The sequence below is a fragment of the Hyperolius riggenbachi genome, chromosome 5 (genome assembly GCF_040937935.1).
Source record: "Hyperolius riggenbachi isolate aHypRig1 chromosome 5, aHypRig1.pri, whole genome shotgun sequence".
In the NCBI taxonomy this organism is placed as follows: Eukaryota; Metazoa; Chordata; class Amphibia; order Anura; family Hyperoliidae; genus Hyperolius; species Hyperolius riggenbachi.
In genome coordinates, this window is record NC_090650.1 from 52730934 (window position 1) to 52747323 (window position 16390).

General features: G+C 44.9%; 1 protein-coding gene across 1 annotated transcript in view; it reads left to right on the plus strand.

Annotated features, from left to right (window-relative positions):
* The first annotated feature begins 1230 nt into the window (after positions 1–1230).
* ARHGAP12 (Rho GTPase activating protein 12) overlaps positions 1231–16390 on the plus strand; it is a 207735-nt gene continuing 192575 nt past the window's right edge. Inside the window, exon 1 of the mRNA XM_068235694.1 lies at positions 1231–1321. The gene's annotated coding sequence lies outside the window, so the exon portion shown is untranslated. The remainder of the gene's footprint in view (positions 1322–16390) is intronic.

The window sequence follows — 16390 nt, forward strand, 5'->3', positions numbered from 1 at the left end:
TTCTTTCTGTTTTAACCACTTAAAGACCAGCTGAGTTTTTATGCCTTCAGCCCCCAGCACAGACCAGGTGGCAGGCAGGGCGATCAGACTTCCCCCTTTTTTCCCACTAGGGGGATGTCCTGTTGGGGGTGTCTGATCGCCGCCGGCTTGCTGTGCCTAGCGGGGGGCTCAAAGCCTCCCTTCGCAGCGCTATTCTCCCCTCCCTCTCCTTCGCAATATAGGCGGTACAGGACAGCGATCCGTCCTGTACTGCCTCAGATAGGCTTCAGCCTATCAGATGGCGGCGATCCCTGGCCAATCAGAGGCCAGGGATCGCCGATCTCCTTTGCGGCGCTGCTGTAACAGCAGCGCCGTACAATGTAAACACCGGGGATTACGTCCCCGGGTGTTTACATTTAGCCTGCAAGCCGCGATCGGAGGCCCCCAGCCGTGAACTGACAGGAAACGGCCGCCATGGAAACACAGGTGTGACCAGCCGCCGCCTATCGTCGTTAAGTGGTTTTAAGAAAGCAAACTCGTTTTCCTTAGTGTTTTAGTAAGGGGACTTTTAGGACCATTGTAGCTCCACACTCCAATGAGTTCTGGGTCACCATGAGCTTGCTGGTTAGTCTGTTTTTAAACCGAAAAAGAAAACAAATATATATAAAAAAATAAGTTGCCACAAATTAATAACTTAATAAGTTAGGTATTTCCTTTTTTTTTTTTTTTTTTTAACTTTGCAGTACTTTCTCACTACTGGGAAGGTACAATGTAGGTGAGAAGACATCGCCTAGGAAAAGACTCAGCAGAAAAGTTTCCTGACAGAGAAAAATAGCATCCAAGTGATTGTTGGTGGAAACGTTTGTTCTGTATTGGTGGAAAGCAGCACATTCCATAGAAATCACAGCAAAGGCGCAGATCAATTCACCTCCTCCAATCAGCTGCGGACTCACTCTTGCCAGACGCATCGGTGACGTGGCGGACGCTGATTGACGGAGCTACGATAAGCGGGCGCATAGAGGAGACAAGGAGAACAGGGATGGGGAGGAGCTGGTATCGATGAAGGGGCGGGGCTGCTCGGCGGTGACGCTCCGCCGGGAGGCGGGTCAGGGGGCGGTGAACTAGCGGTAGGCGGCACCGATTCGGCAGCAGGGGCGTGTCTGGTAAGCGGAGACGCGCGGTCGGGGGCGGTGCTGGCTGCCTGGCTGACTGCAGTGTGAGGCGGCTGCGTGGTGACTTCCTCATAGTGGTCAGTGCGGCGGCGAGCGCGGTCTGCGTGCGCTGGAGGATTTCTAGGAAGCTCGCTGGGAGGACGAGGCTTCCTCCGCTTACCGGGCGGGCGGTGAGTGAGGGGAGAGGGGTGGGAGGGGCAACGGGCCGCCACTTAACTCCTTGTTGTGGTGGGGGGAGAAGTTCCTGAGGGGGAGGGGATGGGGGTAACTCTGAGGAGGCACACTGACACTTCCCCATTCCCCTCGTCATACGCCCTGTCCCTGCATGCCCCTGTCACCTGCCCTGTCACACCTGTCACCGGGACAACGCCCCCTACAGGCCGCCATACCTCAGCCTCTGCTGCTGGGCTCGTGGCTCGCAACACTTTCCAAACTTTATTGTGCAGTATTCTCCATGACTGTGGCAGATGTTTCCCAGGTGCCTCTGCTGTGTCACTTGTTACAGGTCATGTCTGCTTGCAGATCTGATTTATCAGCCCCCTTATTGCTGCCAGATCACTTAATTCTAAATAATGTGATCATGAGTCTGCCCCCTGCAGAGATGTTGGGCTCCTCTCTATTGTTTAGAAATGCTTTTCAATGATCAGCAGTCTGTACACAGTATCAGACCTGGAACAAGGTCCTCCATAACCCAAGGCTGAGACACCAAAGTGAGCCCTCCATCCCTCCCACCCTAGCTGTCAAACACTGATTCTATTAGACTAAGAGGTTCCCCAGCGCCCCAAATCCCCGTTACTTTATTCACTGGTTATCTGGCTTGCAGCCACTGCCATGTATCCCCTTTTCTTATTTCTCTCGGATTCAAACACAATAGGGGAATGATAGCTGAGTGAGTTGTGTGCCCCTCCTACACTGCGCCCTGAGGCTGGAGCCTCTCTTGCCTCTGCCCTGGCCCGGTTCTGCACAATATACAGCAGTGCTGTGGCTGCACTTTGCATGCATTTGATTTGTCTATGACCAATGATGATGGCATCAGTGATGTGATTACCAGCTCTCTGGTATTTCACATTTGGAACACTATTGGCGTATTTGATCTTGGCACATCTCATCTAACCCTAAATAATCCCCCTATTGCTAAATCAGTCCGTGTCTAACATGACCATTTTCTGATGCCTACCCTTAAATTCCAGTATATTTTAGAACGGTACTTATCCGTTAGCCGGGCGCATCCTCTAGGTGGCGATAATTACTATTCCCCCTCCAGGCCGCCATGGATAGTAGGGAAAGATGTAACTCTGCTGGAGTTCTATCGCCACCTAGAGGATGCGCCCGGCTAACGGAAAAGAACCTTTCGAACTCATAGGAGAATTTTGCTAATGTGATTGGGTGAACAGCACCCTCTTGAATTGCTTAGTTTCCAATAGGTTGTAGTAAACTACGCCCACACTATTTGGCCAATCACAACGCATTATCATGTTTTGGCTTTGGTATCTGATGCCCAATCCTGCTGCCTGTATCGTCTGCCGAAACCTTCCATCGAGTTTGGATATGATTAGGCACTAGACAGCTGAGGTGAGAGGGATTTGGAGGCTGCCATATTTATTAGTTCCTTTTAAACAATGCACATTGCTTGGCTGTCCTGCTGATCCTCTGCCTCTAATACTTTTAGCCATAGACCCTGAACAAGCATATGCTGATCAAGTGTTTCTGACATTGTTGTCAGATTTGACAAGATTTGCCACCTGCTTGTTTCTGGTGTTATTCAGACACCACTGCAGCCAAATAGATCAGCAGGGCGGCCAGGCCACTGGTATTGCTTAACAGGAAATAAATATGGCAGCCTCCATATTCTTCTCACTTCAGTTGTCCTTTGGTTTCGTGCGCTGAACTGACCTGCTTATTCTGCCTCAGTTTCTGCTCTCCAAGCCCACTTCTGTGTTTCTCAGCATTATTCAAATATTTGTAGTTAGATTTATGTATATGTGATTAGTTATCTGCAAATCCTTCTGATCAGTACACTCTGTAATCCATTCCTGTTGTCTATGCCTACATCAGACATGATATGCAGATAACAGATTTGGGATTCCATTTAGAGACAGGTTAATTACAGCTCTTTCATCCAATGAAACCATCACTTGATTGATCTACTTATGTTATGTGAACAAATCCTCCCTGATATATATATTTTTAATAAATCATGTCTCTCTAATATATTCTTAAAAGTAATTTGTTATGGAATACTGTCCAATTCACTGCTATTGTTTGTAGGTTTGGGCACATGACTACAGTCGTATAACCACTAACTTATCAATCATTGGTCCATTTTTTATCTTCTTCTCCGATGTTATATAATTTTCACCTGCTTTGTAAATCCACCAATGTCAGGCAATTGAATTGCCTGTTGCTTACAGCAGAGCAGAGTAAAGCAAATCCTATAGATTTTAGTTCACTGTGGACCCTGATACAGCAAAGAGCGTTTTGTGGGTCATTTTTGTTTTTTAAAAACCGCATCACATTGACTTACATTAAATTCGTGGTAAAATTGCATTAATCAATTTTTTTGTTTTTTAAATTGCGATTTTAATACCATTTTAATGCAAGTCAATACAGGTGTTTTTTAGAAACCGATCCGCAAAATGCTGTCAGGGCCCTATATTGGCCTACCTTTTACAATATATCTGATTGTGGTCCACTGTGGTAGCATGTAGAAAGCAACACTAAACTACACATTGACAGTGTTAAATTCCCTAATGCTGGGAAAGGCAGTAGAGGAGCAGAGGACATTGTCAACAGTCACTAGTCTTCAGTGTACAGACTGCAGGTATTGAGGAAGTGTGTAATCAATAGGGAACCAAGGGGTCCCAAATCTCTGCAGGAAGTAGGGGTAATATGTTTCTAAATTGCTTTGTTGATTGTGGAGCAGTTCAGATTTGATTTACCATTAGGTTCTCCTCTTTCTTTGTGTCTTATTTTTTTTAAGCTGGATTCACTGTGATCCGTTGTATAATGCATTCGTTTGAGTGTGAACTGCAATGGAAACTGGGCATAGATACCCAAGTTGAATGTTATATTAAGAATAGATGGTGTGTGTGTGTGTGTCTCCAGATCGGCGCCTTGTTACCGGTCTCCCTGCATGTGCTCTTCTATGTGCACAACCTAGGAGTGCAGTCACAAGCCGCCGACTTGGCATACTGCCCATGCGCAGCATCTATGTCCGGGTCAAAGGATGCCGACTATGCTGTCATACAGAAAGAGAACGGACATTTGCAGAGGAGCACAGGGAGACTCTGGCGCGTGTGGTAAGAGTCATCACATCCTAATATAGCGTCTGTTTTTAATATAACATTCTCAGGTATCATTTAATTCAGAGCCTGAATGCAGTGAATTAGAATCAGGGCTGTGGAGTCGGTCCAAAAATCCACCGACTCCGACTCCTCAGTTTAGGATTCCACCGACTCCGACTCCTCTAATTTGCATATTACAATTTTGTTGATTAACAGTATGTAACGTGAAATTCATCTCTTAACTGCCAACGCTTAGGAATTTTACAAGACAACTGAAGTGAGAAGGATATGTAGACTACTATATTTATTCCCTTTAGACTAAAGCTAGTCCTTGGTAAGAGTACTTGTAAAAGGTACAGAGCGGAACAAAGAACATCTATTAGGCCCTAGGCAATGTAACTGTGGGTACATGTTAGAGTGATGTGCAGGTACTCTGCAGGGGAATAAGGAGATTCTTCCTCTATTACACATACTTCATGCACAATCTGAACATGGATCAGGCACTAGGCAATGTAACTGTGGGTACATGTAAGAATGATGTGCAGGTACTCTGCAGGGGAATGAGGAGATTCTTCCTCTATTACACATCTGAACATGGATCAGGCCCTAGGCAATGTGACTGTGGGTACATGCAAGAATGATGTGCAGGTACTCTGCAGGGGAATGAGGAGATTCTTCCTCTATTACACATTCTTTATGCACAATCTGAACAAGGTTTATGGGTGATGTACAACACCTCTGTGTTCAATGTGCACAACATTCTCAGTGGATTCCCTGCAGCTCTGTGGGGAGAGCAAATGTAGAGTATAGTTCTACTGTAACCTGAGACAGATGAAATTAAAGTTTTATACATACCTGAGGCCTCCTCCAGCCCCCTTCAGCTAATCAGTCCCTCGCTGTCCTCCTCCGCCACCTGGATCTTCTGCTATGGGTCCAGGTACTTGAGCCAGTCTGGTGTAGTGCACATGCACACACTCCGCCGCCGGGAGCGTACTACACCTGCGCAGCACTATTGTGCAGGTGCAGAACGCTCCTGGCAGTGTAAGCGGCACGTAGCCAGACTGCTCTGACTGGCTCAATTACCTGGACTCATAGCAGAAGATCCAGGTGGTGGAGGAGGACAGCGAGGGACCGACTGGCCTGAAGGGGGCTGGAGGAAGCCCCAGGTATGTATAAAGCTTTTCTTTTAATTTGTCTCACGTACCCTTTAATTCATAGTCCCCAAACCAAATTTTAACAACATATCAAATTATTTGATTTCATGAGCAAAGAGAGTATATTTGCATAAACCAGCATCAATGCAGAATTATTTCCATCTCATTGACCATCTCTATTAGTGACACGGCTACGCATCAGGCTTTATACTTACAGCATAGATGTTATTTAGTATATATAAGAGATTCCTGTGTACACATCATATATACTGTACAGTCACAATCAGATATATATATCTGACTTTAAAAATACGGGGACTGCTTTATTGAAGCAGCACAAGTAACTAATTTTGATTGGATTATTTCATTTTTGTGTACTGAACACAGCTATTACTGTATATATACTGTATATATACATTATTTTTAATGACTATTATCTGAGAAATAGAACATTTTATCATATTTTCTATTTTAATTACTGTTACAAATTCATTAGGAGTCGGTGCATTTTTTCCCGACTCCGACTCCAGTCACCCAAAATTGCCCCGACTCCACGACTCCGACTCCACAGCCCTGATTAGAATAATGCGATCTGTTACAACACCGTACTGTGAACAGCCCATAGAATTGTATGGGCAGTGAGTTGACGTGCGTTATTATTCTGCAACACAGCTAATCGCTGTGAACGGGGCCTTAGGCCTGGGACCCACTAGCAGTACTTTTCTAAGCGCTTTTGATTTTGCAAATGTAAGGCTATGGAGGATTTAAAAACAAACAAACCACATCCTTCAAGTGGGATCACACACATAGCATTACATTAGCAAGAGCTTTTCAAATCACAAGTTCTTACAAAAGGATAAGAAAAGCGCTGCTAGTGGGTTACACACCTTACAGCTTATCCTTTTGAATAATTTTTTTTATTTGTGATTCATGACCTGCTAAACTTTATTACATCTTCTGCCACTGACACAGTAACAACAACCAATTATGTTGTAAACCTTAAACTTTCTTTTTCTTTTGTGGCTTATTTGTCCCCCTGACTAATGGGGTATTAATGGTGCCTGAACTGGTAAACAATTGGTAATTTCCTGATCGTGAACTGTTTGGGGATTAGCATGTTGAGAAAAGAAATATGCTAATCTCCAATCCTACACAGCTTCTCCCACTGCTCCACTGATCCAAAGTACCGCAATTCATTGTCACAGTTGTAATTAATTAACTGTCCAAAATTGATAATGTTTGATTGGCTTCTGGGGTCAGTAGATCACAAACAGATTCAATCAAAATAATCAAATCTGCCAGGATGTTAAATATTACCTAGTCAGTGGATGGGCAGCTCAAACCATCTTTCCAGATACTTGTTCACACTATGTACATGCACTAAATAACTGTTGCACTTATACACTCCAATGAGTTCTGGTTCAGCATGAGCTTGCTGGTTAGTCTGTACCTCTGGGTGTTTCAAGTCCTACTCCATAGAGCCACATTAATCCATGCCATGCACTGATGAGGATCAACCAATCCGAAACAGTCTGTATGCATGTTGGATTATTGTGGCTCTGTACAACCAAATAGCTGACACATCATTGCATTCCAGTGGATCTGGAGGTGTGTTTAGCTTCCAAGGACAACAACGGTTGATTTGCATATTTAGGGAAACAATGGTTAATTTGCATATTTCAGCAGTGATTCACTGGGAGACATCTCGGAGTTCACTCCAACTTATCGCAAATACATTTTGTTGTTGATTTTAAACCTCTTGCAAGGGAGACTGAACTGCATGCTTGTTGGACAAGAGAGAGGGGCTGACTTGACACCTTAAAAGGATAGCCCACCGGTAGCCCAAAAAGCACAATATGCTGCAATATGGAGCCAAGTACGGAAAATAATGTACTCACAAAGGTAGGATGCACGAGGGACAAGCAACTACTTAATGTACGTGAAGATGCACAAACCCGACTCCACTCGGGTGTCCAGAGAAACCTGGGCATGGCCACTCTCTTGGGGAAAATCACATTTGAGGTGCACATTATTTGCCTTCAAAAGATTCCTATGGCACTATAATTGGCCTGAGGAAGTGGGCTTAGACCCACAAAACGTGTTGCTAATACATAATACATTGAATTGCTAAATGAAGTCATTATTGAAGTAAACCACCTATGGCTGCACAATTAATCGTTAAAAAAAAAAATCGCGATGCAGGACACGACAATTTTGAAATCGCAAAAGCTGTGTTTAACACGTATATTTTTCTGCAACCCACCTCGTTCCTCGCATATAACTGTAGCGCATCTCACCTTCCGGTCCAATCCCCCGCAGCCTCTTCCTACTTCCTCTCCCAGGCGTCATCGCATTGGTAACAGCACCCCCAGTGATGACATAACCGCATGTCATCACAGGGACCACTGATACTAATGCGAAGGACAGCTGGGAGAGGAAGAAGGCAGAAGATAGAAGCTGCCGGGGTCATCCCGAAAGGTAAGTTGTTACTATACCCGCTCTCCCCGCCGCTACCACCTGGCTACCTACCCTGGAGGCACCTACCTAGCTAACCTATGGGGCAACTATACTGGCAGCACCTACCTAGCTAACCTTTACTAGTGGCAACTATACTGGCTACCTATACTGGTGACACCTACATAGCTAACCTATACTGGAGGCACCTACCTGGGGGCATTGTGAATTTAGTGCTAAAGATTGATTTGAAGAAATTCTTCAAAAAAATCTATTCCATTTTTTCCTAAAATCGTGCAGGCCTAAAACCACCTCTTATTTTTATATTAGCTTTTAATTATATTTATATACCTCAGGGCGCCTCTTACCCCCTGTTGTATTTGTTAGACAATTCAGCCCCCCACTTACCGGCCGCTGAGCACCTTTTGGGTGCTATTTAATTCCGCTGAATGGCAGCGTATGTCACCTAACGCTTGCTAGCACTTGACATGCGTTCAGAAGCTCTCAGATGTGACTCAGTGCGTTTTAGCCTTGTGTGTGAAGGAGGTCTAGTTTTCCATTTGAGTGACCGTTCCGGTACCAGGGCTGTACAGACATTCTGCACTGCTCCTGGCCAAGCAGCATTCTTTGCGTTGTGGAGAAGATGAGGAAGGATGACAAAGTGGTGCCCTGGAGCAGGGAATTTCACAGAATAACCATAGTGAGCAGGCAAGAGCAATCTAACTTTTCTGAAATCAGGGACACCTGTAACCACACTAGATTTGTGCCCAACAAGATCACGACCAACAGTTACAGGAAATATTATATTTGTACACAGCTTAGGTTACTCTTGTTAACATTTTGGCCAGCAGCATTGTATTAGACCAGCACTGGGCAAATTTTGCGCGGCCCGCAGCATAACATTTACAGATTGCCACCCGAGATGGCAAAAAAGTTTTTTTTCTACATCCAAAGTCGCACTCTCTGGCCAACCACCCAAAACTGGGAGGATGAGGTGTGCAGAAATCGCTCCCTGGATACCTCAGGAATTTCAATAAAATCGCCAAATGTAGACATCTACACCACCTCTCTGAATTAATCTTCGTTTATTGATTAAAAAGACTTACAATTAAAAAGAATTTAAGGGCAAAACAGTCCGCTGTTTTGGGCTCCTGCCCATCTTCATGTTGCCCAGTTCAACGGGCAACGTGAAGGTGAGCAGGAGCCCGAAACAGTGGACTGTCTTGCCCTGAAGTTCATTTTTAATCAATAAACGAAGTTGAATCCAGAGAGTTGGTGCTGATCTCTACATTTGGCGATTTTTTTTTTTTTTTACTTTTTTTTTTTAATACAGCAAAAAAGAAAAAATTATTATTATTATTATTATTTTAATAGATTTCCTAAAATCTTTGCCTAGTGTGTGGAAGGACTCAATTCTTCTCTGATCAGATTTGATTTGATATTTATTGAAAATCACTGTGCTTTGTGTGGTAGTCAATCCCTCTCTGAGCAGATTCAGATCCGAGAGGGGTTGATCGTTTTGCCCCATTGAGTGGCAATCTGTGTGTATGGCCACCTGTAGCAGTATTAAGGGGACCATACACTCAGCCGATTTTCTGGCCGACCAATCGATCCCGATTGATCGATTGAAAATCGGTTGGCCAATCGACCGATCGATGGCCGATTTCGATGGATTTCCATCGAACTGGCAGGGTGGAAAATTTAGGTCGATCTGATGAGATTGCTTATCAGTTTGCATTGGCCTTAATGGAAATCTGATGGCAAAAAAAATGCCATCAGATCGAATTTCAATAGATTTCAAGCTGAAATCTATTGGAATTCTATCCTGGTAAAAATTGTTCTAACAACGCATCAGATAGATCATCAGATGCATTTCTTATCTATCTGCTGCCAATCTGACGAGTGTATGGGCACCTTAGTCCTGGGCTGGTAGTAGCTCTTCCTCAATGGTCCCAGGCTCTGAATACACAAAGAACAATATAAAAGTAAAATACGTCACACAAGGTGGCAGGTGCATATATCACACACAATCAAGTAATCAAGAACAATGGTAACCTAATTCCATCAGAATAAATGTATGCACATTAAGGGAACACATTAATATCAAATTAAATTCCTATTTTGAACCTGCAGGAGATTGCATTCCCAGCTTATTTTCAGAAATGTTCTCTGCAAAATAAATTTTTGTCATAGCTGATTGGCTACACTAGAAAAATGAAATTAAGTTCAGTTTATAGATAAAACCCCTTATCTTATCTTTTGGGACTCTCTTGCAACTGGCAGAGTCCCAGTGGATTGGCGTACAGCCCACGTTTTCCCATTATTTAAGAAGTGCAAAAAAATCAGATCCAGGAAATTATAGACCTGTAAGCTTAACATCAGTTGTATGCAAACTATTTGAGGGGTTAAGGGGCCCTTATACCTAACAATTTTCCCGCCGATATACAGCAGATTTGATCACTGTGATGATCGTTCCCGTCCGTGCGGAAGATTTTGCTCGATCGCCGGCGGGTCAGGAGTGGTCGATCAGCGGCGTTCAAATGTCCGGCCGATGCTAGCAGCAATACATTACCTGTTCCGCTGGCGCGTGTCCCTGCTGTCACCGCTGCTCCTCCGCTGGGCTCAGAGTCCGGCAGGCTTCACTTCTTCCTGTCCTGGCAGGACGTTTAAACAGTAGAGCGCCCTCTATTGTTTAAACTTCCCTGGACAGGAAATGAAGCGGGAGCCGAGTGCAGAGAAGAGACAGCGGAGACCAGGGGACTCGCGCCGGCCGGATCAGGTAATGTATGGGGGGGTCGCGTCGGCAGCTTCATAGATGGTGAATCGATTGCATGCTGAAATGGATTCACAATCTGCTTGCAGTAAAGGCAGCCATACGATCCCTCTCTGATCAGATTCGATCAGAGAGGGATCTATCTGTTGGTCGATCTGATGGCATATTGACCAGTGTATGGCCACCTTTAGGCCTCTTGCACACTGCAAGTGATTCCGATTCAGATTCCGCTTTTTAATCAGTTTTTTCATCCGATTCCGATTCCGATTTGCAGTTTGCTCCCTGCACACTGCAAATCGGAATCTGAATCGGATGTAAAAACTGATTAAAAAGCGGAATCTGAATCGGAATCGCTTGCAGTGTGCAAGAGGCCTTAGAGATACTATACATGACTTCAAAGTAGAAAATAATCTTATTTCTCAGCATCAACATGGGTTTACTAAAGACAGGTCCTGTTTGACTAACATGCTCAGCTTTTATGAGGTAGTGAACGCTAATGTGGATATTGGGAATGCTGTAGATGTGATATACTTGGACTTTGCAAAGGTCTTCGATACTGTTCCACACAAGTCTGGTGCAAAAGTTGAGGATGCAAGGACTGTGGCAGAGTCTGTGTGCATGGATAGGGAACTGGCTAATGGACAGAAAAACAGTTGTGGTCAATGGGTCATACTCCAAATGGGTGACTGTTAGCAGTGGGGTCCCACAGGGGTCTGTACTGGGTCCAGTGCTCTTCAATTTATTCATTAATGACCTAGTAGATGCAGTAGTAAGCAATGTTGCTATTTTTGCAGATGATACAAAATTGTGCAGAATCATCAACTCTCAGGAAGATAGGGACATATTGCAACAGGATCTGGATAGGATGGCTATATGGGCACATACATGGCAGATGAAATTCAATGTTGACAAATGTAAAGTCATGCATTTTGGTCGTACAAATGGTCTATCACCATACAAAATAAATGGGATACAGTTGGGGACATCAATCTTGGAGAAGGACTTAGGAGTACTTATCAACAACAAGTTAAATAATCGTACTCCATGCCAAGCCGCTGCAGCTAAAGCTAACAACATTTTGGGATGCATTCAAAGAGAAATACAAACTCGGGATGCTAGCATAATATTGCCCCTGTTTAACTCTCTAGTAAGGCCACATCTGGAATATGGAATTCAGTTCTGGGCACCACATTACAGGAAAGATATTGCAGTTTTAGAGCAGATGCAGAGACGAGCAACAAAATTGATACGTGGGATGGAAGGTCTCACTTATCGAGAAAGGTTAGATAAACTGGGTTTATTTAGTATAGAGAAAAGGCGCCCTAGAGGGGATCTGATTAACATGTATAAATACATCAGAGGGCAATATAAAAGCTTGGCGGGTGAGCTTTTTGTCCCTAGGCCTTCTCAAAGGACTAGAGGACATGATCTGCGCATGGAAGAAAAACGTTTTAGCCATTTATTTAGGAAAGGGTTCTTTACAGTAAGAGTGATTAAGATGTGGAATGCATTGCCACAGGAAGTAGTTATGGCAAATTCTATACCTGCATTTAAAGGGGGCTTAGATGCTTTCCTTGCATTGAAAGACATCCATGGCTACAATTACTAGGTAATGCCTAATGATGTTGATCCAGGGATTTTATCTAATTGCCATCTGGAGTCTGGAAGGAATTTTTTTTCCCTTCTGGGGCTAATTGGACCATGCCTTGTAAGGGATTGTCGCCTTCCTCTGGATCAACAGGGATAATGTGAGGGAGCAGGCTGGTGTTGTACTTTGTTCTCTGGTTAAACTTGATGGAGGTATGTCTTTTTTTCAACCCAAATAACTATGTAACTATGCGTATCAGCTGTAACAAAAGATGTTTTTCTTTAAATGTTATGCTGTTGCCTATCTTTTAGAGCACAGAGGTGTGTGTGTGTGTGTGTGTGTGTGTGTGTGTGTGTGTGTGTGTGTGTGTGTGTGTGTGTGTGTGTGTGTGTGTGTGTGTGTGTGTGTGTGTGTGTGTGTGTGTGTGTGTGTGTGTGTGTGTGTGTGTGTGTGTGTGTGTGTGTGTGTGTGTGTGTGTCTGTCTGTCTGTCTGTCTGTCTGTCTGTCTGTCTGTCTGTCTGTCTGTCTGTCTGTCTGTCTGTCTGTCTGTCTGTCTGTCTGTCTGTCTGTCTGTCTGTCTGTCTGTCTGTCTGTCTGTCTGTCTGTCTGTCTGTCTGTCTGTCTGTCTGTCTGTCTGTCTGTCTGTCTGTCTGTCTGTCTGTCTGTGTCTGGCCTAGCCTACATAGTAGGGGTGTACAAATTAATATGCAATTCATGAGTCAGACTAGACAATGTAGCGTCCAACAGAATATTATTTTTTTTTTTTTCTGGACGGCAGCTCCACTGATACCACTTAGAGGATAAGGGTGCGATTACTTTTTTTTGTTTTTTTTTATTTTGTGGGCTGATCGACATTCTGATCTGATCATTTTATTGAATTGGAGAATCAATACTGTAATCTTTCCTGGATTTCCAGCCAATGATCGATCGGCCATGCTGAAAAATCTCGGGCGTAAGTTCTCGATCAGGTGATCGCGGTGATGACGACATTCAATCTCCCGGCCGTACTCCTGCTGTTTGTCACTCCAGCATCCGGGGTCACTCACCGCAGGCACCTGTGACATTGGAGGAAGGAGGTGGTGGCATTGGGACGATTTCCAATAAATGTCATGCTAAAATTAATTGGAAATTGATGTGCAGTGTGTGGGCAGGAAATGGAACCTTCTCAGATTCGATCAGGGAAGGATCTGTATGATGGTCAATCTGGGGCAGATCAGCAGGTGTATGGGCACTTTTTACAGTGAACCAGAGCCAAAGCACCCTCATGTATTTTACCATCTATATCAGTGAGAACATTAGAGAAAACGCCTACTCTGCTCTGTTTCATTCTTCACTGCTCAGCCTGCTTATTATCTGCTCTGATAAAGTCCCTGACTGAGCATTCAGCCTGGCTTTGCTCAGGAATCATTATAGCTGAGTCTGTTTTCTCTGATGTCTTTTGAAGCCCAAGCCTGCCCGATTCTGGCTCTGCTATGACTCAGCTATAATGATTCCGGAGCAAAGCCAGACTTAATGCTCAGTCGGGGATTTTATCAGGGCTGATAACAAGCAGGCTGAGCAGTGAAGAATGAAACTGAGAGCAGGGTAGGTGTTTTCTCTAATGTTCCCACTGATGTATATGGAAAAATACATGAGGGTGCTTTGTCTCTGGTTTACTTTAAAAAGAGCACGAGGTGGGCAACAGGCTACCTGATCCGGGGGGCTGATCGGATCAGTTAGCTGCAAAAACCACCGCTCCTGTGGGCCGCACTGACCCACACTCTCACTTTCGTGACCTATAGGTTGCGATGCTGGATTGAGAGATTCATTCTCTCATCCAGCGTGCTGGGAGGTAGGGCACCTGCAGGGGACGTGGCTGAGGCGAGAGGGCTGCCTAATCGCAGCTCTGGAAATCCTGTAGGAATGCCGGGCACTTTGAATAGGGAATCTCGATCCCACATGTTTTCCTCCGAGATAGCGACAAATAATGTCGCTAATCTCGGTGGTGGGGGGGGGGGATTGGGGTCTGTAGTGCGGTGGTGGGGGTGCAGAGAGTGGTGGTGTGGAGACACAGGGGCATGTTATGAGGCAGAGAACATGCCTCTGTGTCCCATCTGCACACCTGGTTCTCTCTGCTTCCCATGACCTGTGGTTTGTTCAAACCTAGTTTAGAGACTGATGGCTGCGTTTCCTTCTGTTGTAAGGTCACCTGCCACTTCTGTTTAGTGTAAGTTGCCTGTTACTAATCTTGCTGTGTGCGCTCTGCAGTACCTTATGATAGCTGCAGTTTGGTTTCATTTTAGCTGTCATTTTGGAGATTGTTGTATTTTTGTACTAGGAAGAATCTTGGGCAGTGTTCTCCCCAGAATCTTTTTCCAGCCGGGTGGTATGAAAAAGTAGCCGGGTGAGGACCAGTGAGGGAAAGCAAGGACAGCATAACTCTGCTTACAGCATAGGAGGAGGAGCAGGAGGAGGAGGAGGTGAGCTGATGATAGCGGGGTGCTCTCCAAAATTAGATGGAAAGTCAGAACACTGCTGGGGTATATTTTATTGAATGTATCTTTTGTTGTACTTTGTACTAAGAAGAGTCTTGGGGTATATTGTATTGTAATTTCTCTTTAAGATGGATGTTTATGTAATTACTATTAGCTATGGAAAAGTGATATTTTATTCTAATTTAAGTTTTGTGCATTTGGTGAATATAGTAGCATCCCTTTATAGTAAACTTTACTATATCAGAAGTTGGCTATATTAGAAATGCTTATACTCAAGCACAAGTATACTATAGTATTGGATCTTAAAGTGTACCACTGATGCTTACCCGGGGTTTCCTCCTGCTCCATAAACACGTGAGTCCTTCGCCGTCCTCCTGCAGTCTGCTGTTCAGCTGCGATCATCCCCGGTAATAGGATCAGTCTGGGTCTTCTGCGCATGCATAGACATCCCGCGCATGCGCAGTAGACCCAGACTGAGAAGTATATGGAGGCTACCATATTTACTTCTTCTTAAACCATGCCAGCTGCCTGATCTATTTGGCTGCAGTAGTGTCTGACTCGCACCAGAAACAAGCATGCAGCTAATCTTGTCAGATCTGACAATGTCAAACAACTGATCTGCTGCATGCTTTTTTTTTTTTTTAAGGATCTATGGCTTACAGTATTAGGGGCAGAGGATCAACAGGATAGTCAGGCAACTGCTATTGTTTAAAAGGAAATAAATATGGCAGCATCCATATCACTCTTGCTTCAGTTGTCCTTTAACCACCCTGGCGTTCTGATTAAATCGCCAGGGTGGCTGCGGGAGGGTTTTTTTTAAATAAAAAAAAAACTATTTCATGCAGCCAACTGAAAGTTGGCTGCATGAAAGCCCACTAGAGGGCGCTCCGGAGGCGTTCTTCCGATCGCCTCCGGCGCCCAGAATAAACAAGGAAGGCCGCAATGAGCGGCCTTCCTTGTTTTGCTTAGATCGTCGCCATAGCGACGAGCGGAGTGACGTCATCGACGTCAGCCGACGTCCTGACGTCAGCCGCCTCCGATCCAGCCCTTAGCGCTGGCCGGAACTTTTTGTTCCGGCTACGCTGGGCTCAGGCGGCTGGGGGGACCCTCTTTCGCCGCTGCTCGCGGCGAATCGCCGCAGAGCGGCGGCGATCAGGCAGCACACGCGGCTGGCAAAGTGCCGGCTGCGTGTGCTGCTTTTTATTTCACGAAAATCGGCCCAGCAGGGCCTGAGCGGCAGCCTCTGGCGGTGTTGGACGAGCTGAGCTCGTCCAGACCGCTCAGCAGGTTAAGCTAGATCAAAATGCACATGCTCAATATGTGGGATTTGCATGCAATACTCAGGCAACAGCTTGCACAGGAAGCATAGGTCTCATGAGTTAGGCCCAGTGCCCACCAAAAACCTCTAGCAGATCCGCAAAACGCTAGAGGTTTTTGAAGCAGATTTTCAGAGCGATTCTAGGCATGTTTAGAGAGATTTTCTAAACATGCCTAGTGTTTTTTGTAGTGTTT